The following is an 18,453-nucleotide window of genomic DNA, read 5'->3' on the forward strand; positions in this document are numbered from 1 at the left end:
GTGTGTGCCTGTGCTTGTCCAAGGAAGAGACCCCAGCCCCAGATTTCACTGTCTTGCTTCCCTAAACTGGAAACAGAGGCAAGATGGCATGCACACCCCCCCCCCAAGGTTGCATAATGGGATGCTAATGAGAACTAATGCTAATCCCTGTGTGCCTACTGTTAGGGTCCAGAGTCCAAGGATGAGACCACACAACCGGAGTAAAGTTGAACAATACTTTAATTCATCTGCCAATAACCCCAAAACTGACTGGTCAGGATCTTCTCTAGAAGGAGATGAACCCTGCTCAAGGCCATGAAGAAGTTTATATGGGGAAGAGATAGAGGGAAGTTTTAGCTTTTGGATGATCTTTAAAATAATTGGCTATTATCTAGGGGTATCTTCCTACTATCCCCTTGTGTTCTTCCCTGATAGGCTGGTTGGTATGGTTAACTAGTCTGGGGCAGTGTTAATGAAAATAGACTTGATGAAACCTAGTATGTAGCTTGCACCATGTGTTCCTTACAAATGACATCCCTCCCTGCTCAGAACCTAAGAGAAGCCCAATATGTCGCCTTTACAAAATAGGATCCCTTCTTGTTCAGAACCCAGGACCCTACATTGCCTCTTCTTCTTATGGACCTGAGTCAAAGCTTTGATTTTCCTCTAGGTTCCTCATTCCTGTCCCTGCTTATGGGCACATACTGGAACTTTAGCACACACATCTTTTTTTTTGTCCCCCAATTTATAATACAGACCAGGCAAAGAGCCTGGGTTGAGATGTATATGGCGTGCATTTACTGTACTTCCTCTTTCTATACAGTCAGTGTGAATCCTTCACCAGTGCAACATTTTCATGACCAATATCCCAAGTGTCCTTCCTCCCCACCCCACACTGGCCTGTACTCTAGACAGACTTCCTACTGCCCTCATTCAGTCACATTTTGTTATGATAGTTCTCAGTGTAATTATTTCTGTGACTGCACTAAAAGATCCCTGTGGTGAACTTCATGTCAGGATCTGGACCCTCCAGTCCTCCTCTATTTTGTCTCTGAGAATCATTACACAAATGTTTTTTATTTTTCTCAAAACCCATAGATGAGTGAGACCATTCTGTGTTTCTCTCTCTCCCTCTGACTTATTTCACTCAGCATAATAGATTCCATATACATCCATGTATAGGAAAATTTCATGACTTCATCTCTTCTGATGGCTGCAAAATATTCCATTGTGTATATGTACCATAGTTTCTTTAACCATTCATTTATTGAGGGGCATCTAGGCTGTTTCTAGAGTCTGGCTATTGTAAACAACACTGCAATGAATATAGGTGTGAGAAAGGGATTTTTGTATTGTATTTTTGTGTTCCTAGGGTATATCCCCAGGAGTGGTATAGCTGGATCGTATGGGAGCTCAACTTCCAGCTTTTAGAGAAATCTCCATATCGCTCTCCACAAGATTGGACCAGACGGCATTCCCACCAGCAGTGAGTAAGAGTTCCTTTCTTTCCACATCCCCGCCAGCACTGCTTGTTCTCATTCTTTTTGATGAGCACACACATCTTAACTGCACCTATGTGTGCCTGAATGAAGCGGGTGAAGAAATTAATTATGCAAGGATCTACTAAGGATATTAAAAAAAAAAAAAGAATAATGGCCCAGATAGGGCGGTTATCAGGGAGATTTTCCAGGGTGATTGAACCACTTTTCATACAAGGTGGCAGAATCTTCTATCGCCTTTTCTGCTCCTACTGATAAGGTTGGGAATTCCACACGCACCAATCTAATGACTCCAAGAGGCAGAGACCATGCAAAAGCAAGGGGTTTTATTATACAAGCATATGCAGGGGCTCTCAATGTGGCCTAACATAAACCAGAGGATGAGAGCCTCGAACCAGATATAACAAGCCTTTATATAGCTTTTCAGACAGTGGAAAATTGCAGTAGGGTGGTCCATTTCAGGAAGTACTGACACTTGATATTTTGCTCAGTTACATTTTTGCAAGATTTAGATAACCACAGATCACAAGGTTTGCAACAGTTAACATATATCTTTTGGTCAAGGGCAAGTTCTTGGGATTTAGGAAGGGTTGGGGTTCCGGTCATCAAGGGTGAGCCCTTGTGAAGCTCAACAGTAAAAAACCATCGTTTTTTTTGTTTGTTTGTTTTTGGGCCACACCCGGCGATGCTCAGGGGTTACTCCTGGCTGTCTGCTCAGAAATAGCTCCTGGCAGGCACGGGGGATCATATGGGACACCAGGATTGGAACCAACCACCTTTGGTCCTGGATCGGCTGCTTGCAAGGCAAATGCCACTGTGCTATCTCTCCGGGCCCCAAAAACGTATCTTTTACCTTTCACTACAAAGTAGCCTTCACCTGTTGCAGTGTCACATGGATGACCCTTGACTTGTTAGCATAGAAACAACATAGAAATATTGTTGTCCCAGAGCCATATACAGCCCTCCTTCCTTCAGGAAGAATAGATCCCGTCCCCGCTGTTCTGGAGAGCAACTTCTTCTAACATCCTGATAGAAAAATGATATCTACTCAGATCAGCATTCACTTGTTGGGAGAGTTCAATTGCATGTCTCCCTTGACAAGGGAGGCCACTCTCATACCAGTTGCTACATGGTCATTCTCCAACTCCAGGTGTCATACCTGGTTGTAGAGGATGGATGGGAACAAATTGAACAGAGCTATCCCCACTGGAAGAGGGCCAGCTCTCTTATTCCAGCTCTTGTACTCCCACTTGGTTCAGTAACAGCAATAAACACAGCTTTGAGTTACTTCCTCTATTCAGCATAAGTTTTTCCTGATAAGGTTCTAGGAAAACTAGTAATTGTATTTACAGTTTTCAGTTTCTATGACTAGTCTGTCACAACCAGTAAATACACTACCAGGTAGGTTACCCAAGAGGAATGGGCTTTAAATTAAACCCACTAGAATGCATTTAATTCAATCAGCTACAGAAAAATAGTTTTTCTCTCCACTTTCACATTGAATCTTGCCACATGGCTAAAATAAACTTGGCCCATTCCTTTGCATAAAAAGCCTGAGTTATATATATTATTTACAGAGAATTTTGGGGGACTGGTCAAGGACAGAGCAGATAATCTACCAATAGAGGCATTAATACTTTTATCTGCCATGTCAGGGTTACCCAGGCTTGGCTGATGTAAAGATGACATTCAGAATGATGATCTGAAGCATGGCTTTGGGCATCTCACCCTCTGTAGGACTGTTCTGGAAGAAGCCTGTTCCTCCTGTCTCCAGGGTTGTGAGAGATTCTGATCTCTGGAACTTTTCTTGAGCCTGAGAGCAAAGCCCAAGCTGCGGCCATTTGGTGCAGATCCAGACACTCCTAGAAGATCTCTGATTTCCCCAGGCCATTCTACCTTTATGGTCTTCCTGACACATCAGCGGAGTGTTTAACAGGAAGGACCTGCTGGTCACTCAACCTCAACCCTTTCAAATTTGTTCCCCTGAAAGAGGGCTCTGGGGTCCCCTAGCTGACCTTTAAGATTTCCTGTCTACTTGAGGAGTAATCCCCAGAGGAAAACAGAGAGGAAAATTTCCTGCCTGTATTTATGCAAACCGACATAATGCCATGAAACATCAAAAATAGAGAAGGTGCCAAAAAAAGAGAAAAAGCAATGTTTCTCAATTTACAGAACACACAGAACAACCATTAGGCATATAATTTTTAAATTCCACTTGGAAAACCTTGATTTTCTGTAATTTCTATAGGTCCAATTTTCTAAGAGCACTGTAACATGAGTCCAGAACATCTAAGTTCCTTTCCCCAGAATTCTTTATACAAAACATTGAGTCACTTCTACTTTAGAGATATAAAATAATACAGTTTGATCATTGTTTTTTCCTAACACAACCCTCAAACTTCCTGCATATTACTTTGTTTTGTTTTTTAACTTTTCTCCATTCCAATTTGCAATAGATTGATTACACTCTCACAGAATTCTCTTTTTTATTTTTCACAACTACATTACCTTTCCTGCTTAAAATACTCATCTATACTCCTTTTTCCTGTATAACACACTCATATATACTTCTTTTTTCTAACCTTTCCTTTTCTCTTCATCCTCCTCTAATGGGCCATCTTGCTGCTCTTCCTGCAACAGGCAGCCATGTGCACCCAGATTGGAGCAATGGAGAGGGCCTTTGTTGGTTTATTGATCCAGCCTTTTCTGGGAAAGACCAGCTTCCCATGTTAGCAGCCTGGAACCCAGCACTTTAGTTAGCAGCCTTGAACCGAACACCTAGGATAGAAACAGGAAACTGCCTGCTGCCAATTTAAACCCAATTGCTAAACATTTTTTGCACCTAGCAGGACAAAATTAACCTTGATTGTATTTATTCAAGACCTTTAAACCAGTTCTATTGATTTCCCTCCTTTTAGATATTCAAACAATATAATATCATTGAGATTTTCACACTTAAACTCTTTTAAGACCAACATTAAGCCTAATGTGATAAATTTGACATGGAATTGAGTTAGTCTAACAATATCATGCACTGACAAAATTAACAATATTGACTAAAAAAGCTAACTACAATAATTGGCAATGTTTCTATCCATTTCCTCATTCTTAGAAACCCCTAAAGTAAAAAAAAAAATAAAGCTCAAACTTTTCTTTTCTTTTTTTTTAGCTAGTTATCAGTTTACTCCCTAGCATACAGACAATAAATCAAAATTACATAATCTAGTAAAGACCACTAAAATTAGAAACTGCTTTTTTTATGTGGCCCACCTGGCTTGAGTTTTAAAATGGCCAATTTTTTTTTCCTTTCTGGTCTTCCAGTCATTATCGAAGCAAAGAGGTTCTCCCATCTTCCTCTCTCTATCATCTTTCCTTTGATGTAAAGGACCCATCTGCATCACTCTACTCAACCCTGCCCAAGTGTAGTATTTTCTGAGATTACAGACAATAAACTCTCTCTAGGGGGACAAAGAAAGTTTCCCTGCTCAGATAACAAATTCCAGTCTTAATCACTGATAGAGATCAATTCACAATGTTTTTAAAATCACATACTCTAGCCCACTTAAATTTTTTTTTAAATATCTCTATTTTTCCTCTCTCCAGCCAAATTTCACCATATTAAGCAGCTCTGCTGAGAACTTCCTTCCATGATTTCTTGATTCTGCCCTCCCTCTCTCTATACACCCATGCAGGTAACTTCATTGATCTCCCCCCACCCCCACCATCTAAGCATGGCAGGAAAGCTTCTGAGATGGATCAGAAAGTCCAGACTTTCTCCAGAACAAATTTAAGTTCTGATGGTTGTTTGAGAATTGTCCGGAGTTTATGACCTTCCCCAGTTGCTCCTGGTCTGTCTGTAGGCTCACATAATACACAATTTGCCAAACTCAAACCAAATTACACCAACCCTAAGGGGAGTGGCATTCTTTCTGGAATTTCTTTTCATGTTCTGACCAGACAAGACAGAGGAAACACAGAAGACAGACATAAACACAGAGATATAGAGTAACTGCAACCCAGTGGGAGTTAAGCCCACAAGATCCCACATAGAACTCAAACTCAAATTTCACCCCCCAGCACTGGACACAAAGACAGACACTGGAACCCCTGGTGAAACTAGGACCCATGAAATCCCATGTGAAACTCAAACCCACGTGGGACTCAAACCCATGTATCATCCCAGGTGGTGACGCTAGTGCATCCTCGAGTGGGATATGAATCCATGAGACACTTAGTGGGACACCCACATGCTGCTGTCTCTAGTAGTTACCCCCTAGGAGGTTAAGGCATCCCTGCAGCCTCTGGCCTTGGGGAACAATACCTCATTCAGTTCTTTCTCTTTGGGCTTCCAGATCTATGTTCCCTTAGGCCTTCACCTACCTCGAGGTGGTCTCAGTGTATGTTCATGGGACCTACACAACTTTGTTGGTGACAGTCATTGTCATTCAATCCCAGACAAGCCCCCAAATGTTAATTAAAGAATGAGACCACAGAACTGGAGTAAAGTTGAACAATACTTTAATCCATTTGCAAGCAACCCCAAAACTGACCGGTCAGGGTCATCTCTAGAAGGAGATGAACTCCATCCAAGACCATGAAGAGGATTATATGGGGGAAAAGATAGAGGGAGGTTCTAGCTTTTTGATGATCTTTAACATGATTGGCTTTTGTCTAGGGTTATCTTCCTACTGCCTCCTTGTGTTCTTCCCTGAGAGGCTAGTTGATATGGCTAGATAGTCTGGGGTTGGTTTTAATGGAAATAGGCTTGAGGAAACCTAGCATGTGGCTTACACCATTTATTCCTTACAAATGGCATCCCTCCTTGTTCAGAACTCAGGATCCCACACCTATGAGACTCCAGTGCCCACCCATGAAGACCTACCCTGTCATGAATATTATATGCCTCAAATAGCTGTTCCCCCATAAATCTGAACCCCAACTACTATAGGTTTGATGCTCCCTTATGTATGTGCCTTTACCTATTGGCTTCTTCCACTCTTCCTGTTTCACCCGTGAACCTTTCTCTGATAAAGACAGAGAACTGGGTACCAGGTAGAGGTCACTTCTCTCTCTCCTACTACCCCAAAGAGAAAATCTTCTGACTCAAATTTCCATTTTCCCAAGTGTCTTGTAGGAATGGGCCACCTTGGAGTTCAAGGGATCTTGAGTGGGCTCCGCTAGCCGCCCTTGTATGTCTGGTTTTTGTGCAGTGGCCACTGGACACAGGTGGTGACCTTTCTCCTCCTCCGATAGCAACTTGATCGCAATAGAGCAGGGTCTACTGGAGCTGGAACACTAATTTTTTTCCATTGTGGGTAGGGAGCACTCTCAATCCTGTTCTGTGATGACTGATGGCTCTGAGCTCAGGCTACAGGAACCTTATGGGCTGCCAGAGACCAAACTCATTCAGTCTCATTCAGGGCTACAGGGCTGCAGTAGAGATGTACTAGGGCTGGTTAGGACTGGGCAAAGCTCCCAGAAGCTCTCAGACCTGGCACTCTCTTAAGGGCAGTGGGAAAGGTGCTTCTGTACTAGCTTGGGCAGCATGATGAGGGATTTGGTTCCCGATACCTTCCCCTGTTGAGGGGACCCTAATCTGGGCAGAGTAGAGCTGATACTTGTTACAGAAAAGGAAAGTTAGCCCCAAACTTGTGCCAGGAGTTTTCTAGGCTGGTTGCTTTTCTCTTACAAGAAAGAATTTGAGGTATAGTGGAGTGAAATAGTTTGCATGGAGGGTTTAGGAGAGAGCAGAAAGGGGAGCCCACTCCAATGGGGGCCAGAGAGGTTCACATTCAGAGGGGGAAATGGGCCAGACCTGGGTGGAGTGAGTGCCCACTCACTCCAAGGCTAATTCTCCAAGGTCTTCTCCAAGCTTTCACTGGTGACCACTCTCTGTGTCTTGGCTTTGCTTTGTGCAGGTGTCTGAACTAGGACACAGCCCCCACTTATTCCAGAGCTCCTGGGTTCTTGCCACTTCTCAGCTAGTGATGAGATTTAGTTCTTTGGGCTGGGAAGTACATGAATGAAGGCACTTGCCTCAAGCACAGCCAACCCTTGCTTCCATCCTTGGCACCACAGCTGGTCCCTTTAGTACCTCTAAGAATATTTCTGAAAACCACTGTGTGTGGCTTTAATTCTAGGCTCTCAAGTCTATGGAAGAATGAAAGTACATATGGCCATGGAACTGAGGCCCCCTCTCTTGCTGCTGTTTGGCTCTGGATGCCAGTTCTTATTAGGGATTTTTTTTAGGGTCACAGCTGGAAGTGCTCAGGGCTTATTTCTGGTTTTGTTTTCAGGGATCACTCTTGGTAGGCGTGGAGGACTCTGTGGGGTGCAGGAAGTTGAATCTGGGTCAATTATTGCAAGGAAAGTACACCCCCACTGTATTATAGCTCCAGCCCTAGAATCCATCCTGATGTTCACCCTGATTCCAGTGTAGGACCCCATGTCCAGGTGCTGAGAGAAAAACATGGTAGCAGACTAACAAATTAGAAAGGCAGCAGGAGCTGAGCTCTGGTCTTTAGTTAGAAGCCTATGTGGGAACAGGGGGAGAAAGAGATGGTGAGAAAGGAGTGGGGCACTGGGGCAGTGGTGGAGGGAAGTGGACACAGGTGGAGGGTGTGGTGCTGGAATGATTCATGCAAGAAACCCAGCATTAACAGTATTGCGAGGCATGGTGCCTAAAATAAAATAAAAATGATACAGAGTTTTAAAAACAGAAGGAGTGGAAGAGGATCTGGGAGAGTATCCAGAAAGAGAAAAATCCTTGCATCTTTTACAACACTACTCTTGGAGAAGCTCCTGGCAGAGACCCCTAGAGATAGGCAGCAACACTGACTCCTGGACTAGAAATGCAGGCTCTGAGAAGGTGAATTGGGGCTGGTGTGCAACCTCGAGGGCTTCCCAAGTCAACTTGACCCAGGAAGCACCACCTCCAGGTAGGGGTCACCATTCTCTGCTCAGAGACACTATGGTTTCATAGTGTGATGGTTTGATGATCCCCTGGGAGGTCCCCTTCATCCTGGTGATGGCCTCTGTGCAGGGTCCACTTGGGGAGCAACAATCCCCCACTATTACCAGCATTACTTGTGTGGGTGTTGCTGGCAGAGATGTAGATGTGATTACAACCCACCATTAGTGTTATATCCCAGGTTGACAAAGGATGAAAGCTCTTGGCAAAGCTTAAGTCAGGAATTCTTTATCAGCCAGTAGGTGACTGACTGCACTTCACAAAGGGAAGGCAAAGCGCAGCCCAGAACACAGTTCTTCCCATCTTTCTTCAGCAGATTGAGCAAACAGATAAGCAAGACACAGTGTCACAATAGTGGGAAATACAAATCAAGGTTACTTTAGTCGTCAATAATCAGGAAATAAAAAAGCTTTGTATTTTGGTTTAGTAAGGATTATTATATATACATAAATATATATATCTTTTCATTTATATATTATGAGTCTATAGTTTTAAGGAAGTCCCTGTCACTGGTCTTGACTAGTTTCAATTGCCACCTCCCTGGAAAATGGCCACCACTGGTCACAAGCATAGGCCATCTGCAAAGGTTATCAATGGGGCTTATTATAAAAAAATCAAACATTAAAATATTGCATTAATAAACAGGTGAATAAACAAGCAATCATTTACAAAAGCTAAGGTCCTCAGGATGGTGATCTAAGATTAGCTAGGTGTGTGTGTGTGGGGGGGGGGCTCTGTAAAAAGAAAGCCCACCAAAATTTCAGATCCTTAGGTCAGCAATAACATCAATTTTTCTAAGCCAAAGTTTCACAGTTAGTTGGATTCAAGCAGGAGAGAGACAGGCTAGAACAGTGGGGAGGGGTTTTGCCTTGTACTCAGCCAGCCCCGATTCCATCCCAGGCATCCCTGAACACAGAGCCAGGAGTAAAGCCTGACTATTGCTGGATGTGGTCCAGAAATTAAAAAAAAGAAAAAGAAAAGAATAGGGAGGAGGCTTGCCTAAGTCATGATACAGCTGACCTTGCCCTAAGAGTCCTTAAAGGTGGTACTGAGAATTTTTGCCTACAAACACCAGTGTCCCAGTTACTTTCCCACATGTCCACCTTGTAATTCCTGAGACCTGTGAGTCTGTAAACTCAGGCAGCAGAGAAGTTAACATTGCCTGTGGACATGAGGCTGTGAATGAGCTGACTTTACAGTGGGGACACTGGCTGGGGATTCAGGAGGACAAGCCTGGGTTTGTTTACTGATACTGTGTTGACCTGGGGCTCTGCCAGATATGGTCCTGGAGGCTCCCCATGGTATCAGGTATCACTGGGCCTGAGCCTTGAACACTCCAACTGGGAGTCCTCCAAGAGGAAGTGACTCCAAGGCCCACTGAGCACTGCTTGTGAGCTCCACATGCCATCAGGGATTATTTTGTAGGTTCAGTGTAAATGCAAGGACCCTTTGTGATTTGAAGAGAAGGAAGGAGGCAGGAGATGGGGAACCAGATGGGTTAGCAGGAGGACCCAGCCCCAAAGTGGGTTACTAAGGATTCCACAGCCCAGCTATCAGGCACTTAGATAACTAAAGGTCAGCTATGGCTCTAGTCAGATACTGCCAGGCTTGCCAACAACCCATAAATGAACCCCTCTTGAATTCTATAGAGTTACAAAATCACAAATGTAGGGGATTTTGTTTTGCTTTTTGGGCTATAGCCAGTGACACTGGAGGGTCTCTCTTGGCTTTGTGTTTACGGATCCCTCTTGGTCAGGGATCTGAGGACCATATGGGGATGACAAGGATACAACCTGGGTTGGTAAATGCCCTCCTTGCTGTACTATTGCTCTGGCCCCAGGTGTGGGGTTTTAAGCTGATACCTTCATGGTCATTTGCTATAGCACCTGTGAGAAGTTAATGTAGTGCCTTCTCTGAGCTACCATGTAGGGCCCCTCAAATGGGCCAACAGCATCAAGGTGAGGCTCTGTCCTTATTCTGCTACCTGGAAGGTTGGCAAAATGCCAACCCAGGACCTTCGCCTGTATGTGAAAGTCCCCCTATTCTTTAGGTACCCCCAATAGTGTCCATACTTGCTTTGCTGTCTCTTTAGAAGCACTCTCTGCACAGAAGACACTTAAGAGAAATGATGCCGTAGTGCCTCTTTCAGTGTTTTAAAATGTGTCTTGTTCTTTCTTTCAGCTGATGAGGCCATGGGGACCCTCCGACTCTGTAGCCTCAGATGCTTGTGTTCATTATTGATCACGACAAAGTACTTTCTCAGCCTCCCTCACTGCCTCTTTCTCCTCCCGCCTGGAAAACTGGGGGAACCATAAGGGATTCTGGAGATCAAACTTAGTTTTTCAAGTGCAAAGCAAATGCCCATACTACTTTGCTATTGCTCTGGCCCCTTCTCATATATTTTTATTGTTGCTGGAGAAGGCATCTTCTCCTTCCACTCCAGAGCCTGCAACCCCTGACTCACCATCTGCAAGGGGCACTAGACAGTCTCCAGGCAGCTTCTTTCCCTTTCTCTGATCCTCCACACACGGAGAATATTCTGATTCTGTCTCTGATGCAGTTTCATGGTCTGACACTTGGGTTCATATATTGATAAAGCAGTCTTGTACTTGTCCACATTTATTTTCTTTCTCTAATTTTTAAAATACATTTAATTGATCAATTTTTTTGGGTCAAATCCAGCAGTGCTCAGGGTTTACTCTTGACTCTAAGCCCAGTGATTACTCTTAGTGAGCTTGGGGGTCCATATGAGGTGCCCTTGATTGAATCCTGGTTGGTTATGGACAAAACCAATGCCCTATCCAACCCCACTGTACTGTCTTTCTAGTCGTCTTCTGTCTCTTACCTGTCTTCTTGCCCCCAGTCACTTTTTGGTTAGGAGGGGCACAAAGCAGATCCCTGCATCTTCCCAGTAGGCCTCAGACACTTGTTGGGTAATAAATCCTTGCTGTTTGTTTGTTTGTTTGTTTTTTGGCTACACCCGGCGGTGCTCAGGAGTTACTCCTGGCTATCTGCTCAGAATTAGCTCCTGGCAGACATGGGGGACCATATGGGACGCTGGGATTCGAACCAACCACCTTAGGTCCTGGATCGGCTGTTTGCAAGGCAAACACCGCTGTGCTATCTCTCCGGCTCCAATCCTTGCTGTTTGGGAGTGTTGAAAGAGGGGTCAGTGTGAGAATATTCCAGTCTTCTATACTGGAAAGGAGTGAGTTGTACAGTGGGCCCTGCTCCTGTGACCTTGAGTTGCCTGAGCATCAAAGTGGTCAGACTGGGGAGCACATGTTTCTTCAGCGGTGAGGCTTTTCCCCAGGGGACTGTCCCAGCTGCTCAGAATTCCCTTACTCAGACCTGGTCACTGAGAACCTTTCATGTTCCTGAATGGTTGCAGACACTGGGAAGGCTGTAGGGAAGCTCTACCACCTTTAAGACCTTTCTAGTGCCTTCCAGATCTCTCCCATGTAGTACTGGGGGGATTGAACTCTGTTCAGCCATGTATGAGGCAAAAGCCTTACCCGCCTTACTATTTCTCAAATTTCAGCATGTTGATACCTTTGAGCTTATCTGATTCTCATAAACATCTTGTAGTTAAGAGTTGTTATAGTAGGGCCAGAGCAATAGTATAGTAGGTAAGGCATTTGCCTTGCATGTGGCTGATCACAGTTGACTTTGGCATCCTATATGGGCCTCCACCCCTATACATCACTAGGTATAACTACAGAGTGTAATTTTATATGACATATATAATATATCATGTATACAATATAGAATATATATTATATATAATGGCACAGAGTGACAGGAATGATGCTGAGTCCTGCTGGATGTGACGCAGAAGGAAAAATAACTCTTATCATCAGGAACCAGAGACGAGGCTCCATGATAGGATATAGGCCTCATATGTGTAATGCTTTGAATTTGATCCCAGGCACTAAAAAGAAAAAAAATATGTAATCTCATTTCATAATTTTTTTACAGTGACTCAGTTGTTCATGTTAATCCTGCCACTGGCAGGAGGAAACTATAGGTGATATGACATAGTTTCAATGACTTCATTTGTTTTCTTTAAGGTAGAGTGCAAAATGGTGGAACCTGGTGTTTTCAAGCAAATAAACTGTAAGGCTGGAGTTGTAATACAGTGACTAGGGCTTGTGCCTTGCACATGGCCCACCTGGGTTTGATTTACCAGCACGCCATAGGGTACCCTAAATTAGCCTGGAGTGAGCCCCGTGTAAGATCTGGAATCGAGATCTCAGAGAATAGAGGAGATGAACAGTCTACAAATGCCTAAGGGAGAAGTTTATTACCAGCACGCTGGGCAATGACCTTCTTACTGAGTTTTCAGGCCCCCCTTTTTATAGGGAACTTAGGGGATTCTCACCTCTGGGTAGTTGATTTTTAAAACTATAGTTCTTAGTACAAAATTGCATCAGAAAAATGCTAGGATTGGTCATAGGATATATGTTGCATTAGACAAATGGTTATGGTGGGTTGTAAGCTCAGTGAGGGATATGTATCTCTAGATCCAGGGTGCAGTGGTCAGTTTCTGTAATAGTCTTCATACCCAGGGTGTGGTTTTCATCTGGCCATCTGTCTGTTGCTATATTTCCTGGTATGTACCCATATGGTCTGGTTCTTTTGGGCCTAGTCTTTGTGCCTTAAAACTTGATCCTGTTATGGTTGTACTTATGTTTAGGTGTCTAAGCAAAACCAGGGTTACAGAAGCAAAACAGTTAAGTCCAAACCTATATTCTAATGTAGTTAATTCCAAACTTATATTCTATTAAAAAAATATATATATATTTTGGGCCACACTCGGTAACGCTCAGGGGTTACTCCTGGCTATGTGCTCAGAAGTTGCTCCTGGCTTGGGGGACCATATGGGACACCGGGGGATCGAACCTCGGTCCGTCCAAGGCTAGCACAGGCAAGGCAGGCACCTTACCTTTAGCGCCACCGCCTGGCCCCCAAACTTATATTCTAATATTCCCTATTAACACCTGAGCACAGAACCGGTGTAAGCCCTGAGCACTGCTGGGTGTGTCTCCAAAACAAGCAAACAAAAACAAATACCAAAGTAAAATAAGTCAAGATTAGCCCCATTTTGCTGGTAATAAAACAGTTGCTAGAGAGATAGAGGTCACTGGCTGCATGTGGTTCCCACTGATTAGGAGCACCCTGGAAAAGCTTATTTATGCCTAAAATACAGCCTCTGGTCAGTCTCCTCTGCTTTTCCTGGTCTCCAAGGCCAGCACAGAAAAATCCTGCTATTTCCTTTCTGGGAAGAGGCAGAAATTGCCCTGCCCCAGGATGAACTTCCAAGGGGGCCTTTTCTCTCCTGGCTCTGCCCACCAGCCATAGCAGGGGGAGTGTGGCTGAGACCAGAAATGCCCAGAGCTGAGATCAAAAGCCCCCCCAATATCCCAGGGCTTTAGGGGGGCCCTGTCCAGCTTCTGAGTGATCAATTGTCCCCTCCTTCCTCAGACTTTCTTTCTCTGTTCACTCCCCACCAGGGGTGTCAGCCCTTCTGGGCACTCTACAGTCAGACACTCCCTGCCCTGTGGCTGCAAGGTTATGGAGATAGGGGCAGGGGAGAAACTGCATGTATCTCCTGCCTGGAATCCCACCAGTAGAGAAAAGCCCAGGAGGTAAAGCAGCAGTGGCAGTAGAGAGGTCTTTAACCCCAGCTCAGCCCAGGGCCCTAAACCCAGTGTGAGTGATGGCAGTGGGCTTCCCACCTCCAGTCCCTGTCGCAGACACACCCACACTCACACATACAATATACACACATACTCTCACTCATTCATAGACATACTATAACACACAATACATACGCATTTATACACACATATAGACACAGCACATACTCATAATCCACATGGACAGTGTTGTATATGAAAACATTTCCATAAGATTATTCTTTGCCTGTTGCCCCATCTTGACCTTCCAGGTGGGGGCGCTTTTGAGAGCCGAATAAATAGTTTGGGAGCGAGGTGTTGGGGGGGGGGGGATCTTTTGGGAGAGTTTGCTGGGCGGCTCCAGGTGTTTTTTGGAGCTGGCAGCAGGCTGACAAAGGACTCTCTTCGCCTAACCTTTTACCCCTTAACCCTGCTGTCTGTGTGGATTATTTGCTGCGGATAAATATTACCAAGATCTCTCTCCAAAAGGAGAGAAGGGGATGGGAATCAATTTCTCATTCTGGGAGCTCTTTGAGGATACACAAATAACAAATAAAGGAGTAAATGGGACCCCACAGACAGCACACTTTTATTTATGAATATACATAGACACACACATGCTCATAACACACACACACACACACACACACACACACACACACACACACACACACACACATCAGTGCTTGATCAGCAGAGTCCTTTCTACCCAAGAGGGTGCCTCTCTCTCCTTGGATTGTTTTCTTCTGTGTGTGTGTGTGTGTGTGTGTGTGTGTGTGTTTTCCCTTTCAAGCCTCATGTAGTGGTGCTTGGAGGCTGGTCCCCACTCAATGTTCAGGGCTCTCCTAACCTGCCCAGCCAAATCTCTTGTCTCTGACAATCTCCCTGGCCTTTCTCTGAAAATTATAAAGTGATGGCCTGAGACCCATGAGACTCCTTTCCCTCGGTCAAGTCTCTATCTCCCAGACTTTTAAGTCTAATCAGCCCCTCACACCCCCATGCCAACTAGTCTGCTTTGAGGCCTCAGATATGATAAGTGAGACTTGTTTACCAAAAGTGGGGTCCTGGGCTAGAATCTGCACTAGAGAGACCATATGCAGCACTTGCCCACTCACATTTCTTCTAGTCCCATCTGCTCCGAGAAGGACCATGGTACCTTCCAAATAGGGGGGGGCAGCCCCTGCCCCAAGGCTGCAGTGACTCCAGAGCATGAGGGGACCCAGTCTGGAACACCTAGGCCCCCTTTTCTGACCAGGCTCATGGCTCTGCCCTGTGGCATCTGTGCCTGTTCTCCTGTGTGCATGGAAGCCCAGAGCCTGGCCTATGAACCCCCTGAGCTCATGCCTAGGCTGGCTTGGAACCCAGATGTTCTATCTCTCGTGTCTAGCATACCTCTCACTTTTGACCCTTCTTTACCCAACAAATGCATCCAGGTAGGCAAGGTCAGAAAAACCCCAGTGGGGTGTCAGATGCGGTTGCTTTAATTAGTTTCCGGGGTGGTACCTTTAGATGCCTTTTCTTTTTACCAACATCATTGCCCCCCTTAGGTTTTGTGATACCACAATGGATCATGACCCATATTTTAAGAAGTCCAGAATTAGATGACTAATAAAGAGCTGGCTAGAATTGTAAAGTTGGCCAAGAAACATTGTTTTGTTTTGTTTTGGTCACTCTCAGTGGTACTCTGGACTGCTTACTCTTACTCCTAGCTTTGTGCTCAGGGATCGCTCCAGTGGGGTTAGAGGGACAATATAGGGTTCAGGGGGGTGAACCAGGCTGGCCATGTGCCAGGACAGTGCACTATCCACTGATTGTTCCAACCTCAAGAAATGTTTCTTAAATCCCAGTGTGGACGCTGCAGGTGCTCAGTTCCTTCGATTTCAGAAAGAATCTATGTGGGGCAAATAGGGTGTCTGGTCTTCAGGAAACTGGGCAGACCAAAGGCAATAATAGTTCCCAGTTCCTTGCCCTTTTGAGGGGGAATGAGTGACATGAGGGGCAAGTGCTTGCAAGTGAGAGATAAGCAACAGAGTGGAGATGGTCACCTTAACAGGAGTCCTCAAACTTTTTAAACAGGGGGCCAGTTCACTGTCCTTTAGACTGTTGGAGGGCCAGATTATAGTAAAAACAAAAATTATGAACAAATTTCTATGCACACTTCATATATCTTATTTAGAAGTGAAGAAACAAAATGGGAATAAATACAATACGTGGCCCGCGGGCCGTAGTTTGAGGACCATTGCTAGAAGAACCTGGGGGGTGTGTGGTATCTGGAGCATTTGTACAGTAGTAAAGTGTTTTCCTTATACACCATTTACCTGGGTTTGATCCCTGCCATCCCAAGTGCAGAGCCAATAGTAACCCCTGAGCATTGCTGAATATGGCCCCAAAACAACAACAAAGAAGAACACAGGATTAGTTACTGATTTTTTGTTTGTTTGTTTTGTTGTTTGTTTGTTTTACATTGTCCTTGGCAAAAAATAGCTCTTGGCTTTTAGCCTGGAAAAGTTGAAGGTCTTCAGAATTGTGACTAGTGGGGAGGGCATTGGCAAAGAACAGGAGCAGCGAGCTTTGGAGCCCCAACCTCCCCCAAGTTTGGGGGAAGGTTCTGGGAGGAAGGAGACAGCTTGTCTGGGCTGCCTGAGTGGCAATAAAAGCATGTCATCAGCCCTGACCCCACTGGAGCTGTCTTCAACCCTTGAGTTCCCTGTCTGATGCACCCAGGATGGCAGCAGAGAGCCAAGTGCTTTTGGCCAATACCACACTGGCATATTGATGGCAGCAATTTCCATCTGGGTTTCTCGTGACTCTTCCAGCACCCTGGCCTGGGTATGAAGATGGGGGAATCAGCTTCATGCTGCTTTGAGAATAGATTGGAAGCCTGGCACCACAGGAGCACTGCCTCGTGGACAGCCAGAGAGGCTCAGTGGACAGAAAACAAGGTAGGTGGTCGGGGGAATGGAGCCGCAGTGGCATGGCTGCCAGCTCTTGGGTTGGTGAAGCAGGCAGGCAGCAAGGATGGAGACTCTGGGCTGCTTCTACTGCTGGGAAGAAGCTAAGAGAAGGGCTGAGGGTTCTCAGCAAAGGGATGGGGTGTGGAGATGCCACCTGCTCTGCCCTTGGCTTTGAGTCCTGCCACCGCCTCATGGCAGCAACTCAGGTGGGTGCCAGGGACACGGGCATATGCTTGGTCAGGCCTGGCTGACATTTCCTGAGGCTGGTGCTCAGGCTTCTTGGCTGGGAAGGGGAGGCAAAGAGGAAGAGGGTCCTGGTGGGCTGGGGGTGGGTTATATCCTATGTGGTGGGAGCCAAGTTCATTAATTTCCATGATTTTAGCCTGGCATATCAAGTCTTGAATGGGGGCTGGGTGTGAATCGCAGAATATGGAGTTGGCATTGCCCTGCAGTAAATAGCTCTTGCATCTAACTCACCAGTTGATTCAGGTGAGGTTGAAGTGTTTTGTGCCTGGAGGGAGGCACATGGTAGGGAAGAACCATCACACCATGTTTTTTTTGGCGTGGCTGTACCAGCTCAGTGCCAAGATCTGGTGACAAGTCTTCCCCCCTCCGGCTGAAGTGAGCTGTAGGGCTGAAGGGGTGGCCGGGTGGCCGGGTTTAGGGGCAGGTCTCAGAAAACCTTAGTGTGCTTTTAGCATGTCTTTCCAGTTGCACCCGCCAACAAGTCTATACTTTCTGAGCTCTCCTGAGTTTACACTTAGAGTTTTCTCCTAGGTCTACACTTCTCTCTTCTAGGTTTACACTTCCTGTGCTCTCCTGAACCCAAACTTTCTGCTTTCCGAGGTCGACACTTTCTTTTCTCATTGAGGTCTATATGTCCTGAGCTTTCCTGAGCTCAAACTGCCTGTTTTCTCCTGATTCTGCATTTCTTGTTCTTTCTTGAGTCTACTTCTCTCTTTCTTTCTCTCTCTCCCTCTCTTTCTCTCTCTTTCTCCCTTTCTCTCCCTCTCTCCTCCTTTATTACATCAAGCAGATCTCACCCTTCTTATGTGGGCTACAATTCTCCATCTTTGATTTCTTGGGGGAGGGTCATCTTTTTTGACAGAAATTCATAGGCCATGATTCCCAAGGAAGATTCTGGAGAACACAGAACTCTTTTGGTCACTTCCTGCTTGGCAGCTCCCCAGTGAAATGGCTGACTCCCCAGGCCAGCATATATTTTTCCTTGGGGTCTCAGGAGCCATGAGGTTTTGGTGGAGCTGGCTACTCTGTGAGGCTATTCCCCTATTGCTGCCTCCAGTGGGCAGAGTGAGGTCACAGCAGTAGGGACTGGGGTTATTTGGGCAGAACTGGGCTTGACCAGGGTGTCC

At 45.4% G+C, this 18,453-nt stretch overlaps 1 pseudogene; it reads right to left on the reverse strand.

The window, feature by feature from the left end:
• Positions 1–710: 710 nt before the first annotated feature.
• On the reverse strand, positions 711–834 carry LOC126016704 (uncharacterized; annotated as a pseudogene).
• Between the last annotated feature and the right edge of the window lie 17,619 nt (positions 835–18,453).

Source organism: Suncus etruscus, chromosome 8 (genome assembly GCF_024139225.1).
Source record: "Suncus etruscus isolate mSunEtr1 chromosome 8, mSunEtr1.pri.cur, whole genome shotgun sequence".
In the NCBI taxonomy this organism is placed as follows: Eukaryota; Metazoa; Chordata; class Mammalia; order Eulipotyphla; family Soricidae; genus Suncus; species Suncus etruscus.